Consider the following 8,862-nt stretch of genomic DNA (forward strand, 5'->3'; position numbering starts at 1 on the left):
ATTCCTACTGGCAACGACACACTAACGTTACAATATACTTTGACGTGTCATTCTAAAGCCCTTTTGAGAACAATCAACTTAAGCTGTTATACCTTCGAGTTACTTGATATATGCATAGGGAAATAACTACCCCCAATATACATCGGTGCATACTTAGCATCCATGCATAACTGACCACCATACATCAGAACAATCCAAGAACTTCCAGAGCTCATGCTTGCATTCTACTAATTGACAAAACATCCAATGACATCTAGTGATTAAACAAAGACTAGATTTGATTTCTCTAAAAATAATAAAACTTGCGTGCACCCAAATTTTTTTAAATTTAAGTGCATTTGCAATAAAAGAAAATTAAAACAAACTTTTTACAAAACTTCACATTTTTTAAATAACATCATATAATCCTCCCAAAAATTTTATCACAAACTCAATCACCATATTTTCACAAAATCTCATATTTTCTTTGTAAGTAACATTATCTCGACCGAACAAACACCACTTTCATGAACGAAAAAATTGTTTCACAAAAACTCAAAACAAACAAAAAAAAAAACTTGAGATTTGCAGTTAACATTAGCTAAAACTACCACCTAAGACTAACCAACTAAAACTAAAACTATACAACTTAAGAAAAAAAAAAAACTTACCCTTTAATTTTTTGAAAGAAAAAATTATAACATACTCAAATACAAAATACATCAGAATAAATCTCAAAACACTTATTAGTATCGAACACTAATCTCAATATAAATCTAAGAGTTTGAGATACCCATAATTTGTTTCATTAGAATGTTTGGGTACATTTTTTTTTTGTGGATCCATCAAATTTTATACAATCAATACAAGATAATAATAGTACATAATTAGAAGTTTCCTAAAGAAACTCTTGCAAAAGGGAACAAAATGTGAAATAATGCTCACCATAGGACTGCTTATGTCAATAAAATATGGTGGTGAGTTTCCACAGGGAGATCAATGAAGAGGATTTCATGTGAAATGATGAGAGAGCCAAACCCTGAACGGAAGTTCCACGGTGACCAAACGAAGCAACTCCATGGATTAAATACGATCACAGTTATCATATCACCTCCTTCTCAAGTTTCAGGACAGCCATGAAGGCTTCTTGGGGCACTTCGACCTTGCCAATTGCTTTCATTCTCTTCTTGCCTTCGGCCTGATCAAAATTTTGGAGCCTTGTAAATGCAATATGAATTCTTAACAACTTAATTGTCAATGAGAGAATTAGGCTTCGTTTGGGACGACTTTTTTATGCTTTGAAAAGCAGTTTTCTCGTACAAGAAAGCAACTTTACAAAGCAGAAACAAAGCCGTCCTAAATGAAGCCTTAATAGAATTTCCAGCATTTTGTACATGCATATACTCAAAGAACTTCTGCGTTAACTTAGAAGATATGCCAGTAGGAAATGAGAGAGGGATGACAAAGATACAAGTTTTTTGTAAATTAGGAATGATGAGGATATCATTTCAATGCTCAGAATTTTTGCAAGTAGATAATTATTAACCAAAAAAGAACTTGGATCCATTTATGCAAGAAATGGCCATGGGTTAGGAAATAGTCTTCTATTTGCTTATGATGAAAAGTTAATATCTATTGGATTTTTTCAAATTTCATTGCATTTAAGAACTTGCTATATAGATCTGTCTCAAATAAATACCCATAAAGTATTTTAAAAATATATAATTAAACTATTTGAGTTTGTAGTATAGGTAACCTCGAAACAATCTAATTTCACTACTTCCTATTCTATCCTCAACATTATCTATGCTCTTTCCTCATAGTTGGATTTATCACCCTCCTTTCTCAAAGTTTTACTACTCTCAAACTTGCATCTTTCACCGTGATCTAACTTGTTTGCTAATATGCATTGCTTATATCTCCAACTACTGTGCACTTTATATATTATCACAAAAAAATAACTAATCATCCTATATAGAAGTACCCCTCCAATTAAGGAAATACACTAGTCACTAGTCTAATTTCTTAGCACTAGATGAAATTATCTCACTTAGGAAACACCTTATTAAGGTCACTCGCCTGTGAGTTGTGGAAGGTGTTATGGCCTAACCTCTTGAAACCATCATAATCCATGAGTTTGGATTTGGAATCACATCAAATGGGTTCCTATGCTCTAATGCCTAACCAAAGTTCTTCAATGGATGGAGGAGACATGGAGAAGGGGGAGTTTGTCGTGAGCTTGCACTTGGTTGATGATGGATGCCCATGGATGCCCATGGATGCCCATGAGCTTTCCTTGGAGTGGTGGTCGTGATGATGAGGTGGTGGCACTGATGATGAGAGGAGAAAAAGAAGAGATTGGCCAGGAGATATAGAGAGATAGTAGAGGAAGGAGATAGGAGATGAAAAGGAAATAATATAAATGGATAGGAAACAATATAAATTTGCCAGTTAACATGAAATTTCGCCGATAAAATCCCCCTGGTAAATTTCTGGCCAAAAGTTGTCCGACGATAATTTGTGCGTCAGAAAATTTATTCCGTCGAAAAAAATCCGCCGGAAATATTTTTGGCAGACTTACCGGCAGAAAAACCGAAATCAAGACGTCGTTTTCTTGGAAGGAATTCCGGGGTATTCTGCACGGGAATTTTCAGCATAAACTTTCCGCCATAAATGCTGGCGGATAATCTACTGGATGGTTTCAACGGATAGTTAACGACGAAAACATCCGGCGTATTATCCGTCGGAAATACCGGCGGAAAGTTTTTGCCGGAAACTCGATTCCATTTCATCGTGTGGCTGCTTCCGGCGGATAATCCGCCGACAATCCTTCAGAAACCTTGGTGCACCCCTTTTTTGTTCGATATAAATCTTAGGAATTATGGTATCTGCTGGGTTGGTTTCCTTAAGCAGCTCAACAAATTGATTAAAACATTCACGGGGGATATAATATTCGTGTCTCCTTATTTGATATATTATGTATATTGTTTAAATGGTGCTCCAGTTGCATCATGAACTAAGTCTTCAAGATCTAGTCGGATATTTTTTTTATCAGCTATATTTGAACTTGTAGATGGGTTGCATCGAGAGTCAAAATGTAGCTCGAACTCACTAAGAGAACTCCAATACTAATATTCTGGTATAAACCCTCTGCAGTATAGATCAACAATTACATCATCTAGTCTAAAGTGCAATTGATTTTTATGTTTAGAACATGGACATCAAAACTTTTCATCTGAGATGAAGCTGGGTAGTTGACAAACTGTTTGAATGAACAAATTTACCCCATAAACAAACTCATATGTTAACGACTTAACGTCTTTCGTCCTTACGTTGATCGGTTATACACCCAACTTGTTCGATTTTTAATATCTATAATATAACCTATATATAATATAAAGATATTCGATATTTTTGTAAAATATGTTGAAGGAAAATAGATGGATTTTAATTTTATTTGTAAATCGAATGGTGTTATTTCATACAGGTACCCTGTCAAAAAAAATCTAGCAGCCTCCCGACGTCTCCCCCGTTTAGAGAAAATACAAAGAGTCTTAGCCTGTCCGCCACGTCAAGAAAGGCGTGTACAGTTGGTGTCGGGTGACACCGCGACCATGGCCTTTAATCCTACCACGCCAAGAAAGACGTGTATATGTCTTAAAGGGGGTGCCTAAATGATAACATTGTTTGCGCCAAAGATATTCCGACGAATTAATCGACATAAGCCAAATCTAATACCTCTACACCTTTCTTAACATAAGTGAAATATAATACCTCTACTTTTTTAATGCCAATTTTTATTTAAGTTTGAGGAATACTTTTCTATCACACAATATGCACGATGGATTCATCCACTTCAACCATCCAACTTGAATTCTTCTAATAATATCCCCATCATTTTAAATAAGCTTAGAACAATTGACTAGAGAATTCTAAAACATTCACTCATTCTAATTAGGTCATTGCCGCCATTTTATCTAAGAATTCTCATTTCTTTAACACTTAACTTTATGCTTCTCTTTTAATGACCAACATTATGCACTTTAAAGGATTACGCCATATACATTTCGTCAGGTTTAAGTAAGCCAGCGAAATATTCGCTAGAAATTACGCTGGTAATCTTCGGTGTATTTTTCACCGATGCTTCACGCCGGTTTCATATATTCCGGTGGTTAAACTGACCGTTTTTTTCCGCTGGTAATTTTACGGCGGTTTTTCGCCGGATATGCCACCGCTTATTTTCCAGCGTAATTTACACTGGTTAGGATGCCACCCCAGAAATTCAGCTGGTAAACAGCCATTTTCTTGTAATGAAAGAGAAAGGGGTTGGGTTGTAGAGGAGAGGAAAGGGAAATGGAGGAAAGAGAAAGAAAAAGGGAGACTTGGGAGAAAATCATCATCATTCCATCATTATTTTCCATCTCATCCCAATGGCAACTCTATTAATAATAAGAGGCTTACTGAACATAATAAAAAAGACAACCTTATCCTAATACATGACCAAAATGTAAAAGCATCATAAACTAATCGTCAAGCCATGACCACACTACATCACCTCTCCTTGTCCAAATGCCACAGAAACTGATCAACTAGCCTTCAAAAAACACTGCAAGCACCTCAGCGTTGTAAATAATTTCCATTCCAAACACGAATGAAAATACTTCTGTTCCAATTACATGACTTATGATTCGATAAGTTCATTCAAGTTAACTAGTTAATATTTTAGAATTTACTAACCTGGATTTGCAAAGTGAAATTTTTTTTAGTTATGAAAATGTCACAAGAGTCAATTATTCAAGTGCATGGATCTTTTTTTTTTACAATAAAATGTGCTCGCAATCAATTAACTAATTTTGATAACAGAAATTTCCAGTCGAAATCATTTTCTTCACTCTCCCATGAGCCCTTCACTGCATGGGGAATTGTTCAGGCATCTGCCAATGATGATTTCCTTTGCAAATGGTACTTTCCGTTTAGAGATTTGTCCTCGCCTGCCTTGCTTCCTCTTTTTTTTGGCTCATATTCAAGTGTTGTGCTGTCCCAGAGTTATGTTGACTTGTGCTCTATGTCCTCGGATTTAGTATTTGTTTAGTTATCACTGTTATTGACCAAACTATTTATTTTGGCCACCACCTCTCTATCACTGCTGGAGATTTTATTCCTTTACTGATTAAAATTTAAGACTTACTCCCTCCGACAAATCCATGAAATAAATCCTTTTTGTGGGGCTGAGAAAATTTCACTATATAGATTATTTCTCGGACAGTCATTACTATTTCAACAAAGTATTCTTGTATTTGATAAACTTATAAAGAAAAAAAAAATTTACCGTGGACAAAATCCATATGTGACCAAAAGAATAAACTGCAAATGAGACGTTATAATTAATTTAAATTCCAAATGCAAAATGAAAAGATAGATTCAAGGTTTTTAGTACTGCATACTTCAATGAGCTTGGAGATAATCTGTTCAAAGATTATACCAATTTAATAAGACTAGCATGGAATGAGGTGGTAATTTGAGCATGAAAAGCAAATGACCTGCTTCTTAAGCAGCTTCTTTTTCCTAGTAATGTCGCCCCCTACAAACAAAAAGACGTATAATTGAAAATCTAAATCGAACATCCAGACACATTGGCCATATATTATTCGAAATTGCAAAATGACATCAGAATATCTCAAGGTATTGTACTATACCGTAACACTTTGATAGGACATCTTTCCTAATTGCTGATAGACTCTCACTAGCAACCACCCTTGTACCAATACATGCCTGTTACAAGACAAACAGGCATTCTTTTGCATGATAAAATAATCAGGAAAAAAATGTTACCTAACAAATATAATGATTATCTGCATGCTAAATATGTACAGTAAAATTCCTTCATTAAAAGATAATCAGCAAAAAATTCATGGTAATAATATTACTGTAAATGTAAAACCTTAGGGCAAAATTCCATGTGAATCAAATGTAATGGGGCACATTACAAGGTTTTTAAATCAAATTCCTCAATCTAATTACTTCGACATTGACCAAAGAAGGAAAAAAAACCAAAAAAAAGAAACAAAATTGCACTTATCTTAAATCTGACAATACATGATGAAGTCAGTGGAAGAAAATGAGATGCCAGCACTCCAAAAATATTTGATTTCCAAAGGAGCCAATATATATGAACTTCACATCAAATTGCGAAAGATTTCTACGGCCAAAACATATTAGATGGAAAAATGCTAGCAATGATGATAAAGACGACTGCAATATTAGAGCGGTCAAGCCTCCTTATTACTAGGATGAACCACTAATTCTTCATTCAGACAAATATTTATAATATACTGTTTTTCGACATCAAGAATTTAGCTGATTTTATTAATGTCATCTTCACTTCTTAAAGATAACTATGTTCAAGCTTCTCTTTAGATCTACTTCAAAAACATTTTTCTTTCAGCAATATTGTGAACTAATGAGAGAAGGTCTAACACCATTCCTCTAGCCTACTTTGGATCCATACTTGCAAGGGAAAAAAAGCTTAAGTTATCAAAGGACAATATGAAGAATTTAGGCTTTACATATAATCCCAAGAAGCCTTTTATTAGATATATACATGTTTAAATTTATATTTTCCTCCCTAATATTATCAGTCTTTCACGTACTTTTTATAAATTGTAATATCCTCTTGTATCCTTTTTATCTATCATTTTAATGAGAAGGTCCCAGCTTTTTATTAAAAAAAAAAGGGAATATACATGAACTTTAAAATTCAGGCATTCCAAAATTCAACATTAACAATATGGAAGCAAAAACCCAAAGTTTCAAAAAGATTAATAGAAAACGAGGACAAGTTAACTTGAGAATCAGGGGTAGCACCATCGTATCCTTATTACTAGGGTCGTCTTAGCAATTATTCCGTAGTCATTTCAAAATGAGGATGCATTTATTATTAAGATTACTGAAAAATTATTAGTAACATTTGACAACCATGAAAAAAGATTACAGAAATATTATTAGTAACATTTGCCAACCATAAAAGAGGTAGGCACAGAAGCAAAGATCAATCTCATCACACATGAAATTTATATTTATATAGAAACACCGAAAGCCCATTAATAAATTCAAAACCAATGTTCTTTTTTAAAGTAAACATTTACTATAAACATTTGATAATGGGTCATCCACAAACTTCAACAAAAATAAAATAAAATAATATCAATTAATTATAACCATGCATGTCAATGACACAAAATGGCATGCACCATGATGCACAGCGTGGCGTGGCGCACCTACGGCGTCATTTGTGTGGCGTTGTATATTAGTTTAAAAATGTGCACACTATTTACGTCACACATGAGCAATAGCACATGGTGCAAGGCCAAATAGCATGAACCATTTTTTAGGGTTTGAAATTTAAAATTATAATTTATTTAATAGTATTAAATATTAATATATATTTTATTTATAATTATTTAATATTATGCGTCATGTTTAAAATGACTTGGGCCATGTTGTGCGCTATGCCTTGTAGCTCCATGCGGAACTTTACGCCATAGTGTGCCATTTGCCTTTGACAAATATGATTGTAACCTTCAGATTGTAAAAATCAAAATTCTAGGAAAAAGCTTCTTTCTTAATCATATAAAATTGAAAACAAATAATCCCTTGGGTTAAAATTGCCTACTTCTTGGCTCTTCTTAAAATCAGGTATAATTAAAATATTTAAAAATGAAAGAAATTTTTTCCTAGAAAAAATTATCCAAAGGACAATTCAAACAAATAAGTTTTTCAATTTTTTTTTTAAAGGTTGTGGATGCATATTGATAGGAAATACTTGAGTTCGCAAGCAAACCTAACCCAAATTGGTGGACAAACAGCAGCCAAATGGCTGTCCACAGCAGGAAAAACATAGCAATCTGCTGTGTACAGCAGTCAAACAGCAGAAATTTAGAGGAAAACTGAAGGAAAACTCAAAGCACAACTTATATTTCACTAGACGATGAATAAAATAGCAAGATACAATTGATCCTCAATTCGAGAGGAGGATCGATCTCTCCCAGATCTCTAGACGCCGCTAGAGCCCAAAGAAAACCTAAATCTAAGAGATCTCAAATTTCAGCCAAATTCAAGATGCTCAAACCCTAGGAAAACCAACTATTTAATGCATACAAATCAAAAGGAAATCCCTAAACAGTCCCTACATTCAAATTTCCTTCTCAAAACCCTCAAAAAAGCTTCCTAAAATGCTCTTCTTGAGCGGTCGGGCCACCGATCTCCGCGGGAGGCGGAGATCCCGCAGTCTTTGCGAAAATGCCGATCCCGTGCGGACCGGCTGGACCTAACAATCTGTCCTACTGACGAAAGTTTGGCAAAGTGATTTTCTGACCTTAATTTGCTTAATAAGCAATGAGAAGTCACCAGGTTCATTCATTAAATCAAAAAATACTCAAAAGAGAATTGATCCAAGCCGCTTATAAGTGAAAATTTACAAATGAAACAGAGAGCCGGTAACTAACTCTTCTTTGAATCAATTATGTAAAATTATTAACAGGTTGCCACTCCAAAACCCGAAGTCTGAAACTATGGTAAGTCCACCTTGCACATTACTCAGATTAAAAATTTAAGGACATTCTTCTTAAAATTATTTATGTACATATGGGATTTGATTTTTTTTTTTTTTTTTACAGCTTACGGGTCAACAATAAGAAACATTTGACGAAAGCAAGGGTGCCTTGTTTGCACCCAGCCTGAATAAGGATACATGGTTTGCACCTAACCTAGCCATAATTTATCAGTTCTTAGTTTGCGTCCAACCTAGGAAACTTATAGGAAATACTTGAGTTCGCAAGTAACCCTAAGGTAATACTTGAGTTCGCAAGCAAACCTAACCCAAAT

At 34.4% G+C, this 8,862-nt stretch overlaps 1 long non-coding RNA gene across 1 annotated transcript; it reads right to left on the bottom strand.

Annotated features, from left to right (window-relative positions):
* Positions 1 to 838: 838 nt before the first annotated feature.
* Positions 839 to 5,755, bottom strand: LOC110102009. Its single transcript, XR_002303767.2, has 3 exons — positions 5,676 to 5,755; positions 5,520 to 5,560; positions 839 to 1,177 (listed from the first exon to the last, which is right to left on the bottom strand). It is a non-coding gene; the product is annotated as an uncharacterized LOC110102009 (long non-coding RNA).
* Between the last annotated feature and the right edge of the window lie 3,107 nt (positions 5,756 to 8,862).

Source organism: Dendrobium catenatum, unplaced genomic scaffold (assembly GCF_001605985.2).
Source record: "Dendrobium catenatum unplaced genomic scaffold, ASM160598v2 fragScaff_scaffold_1148, whole genome shotgun sequence".
Classification (NCBI taxonomy): Eukaryota; Viridiplantae; Streptophyta; class Magnoliopsida; order Asparagales; family Orchidaceae; genus Dendrobium; species Dendrobium catenatum.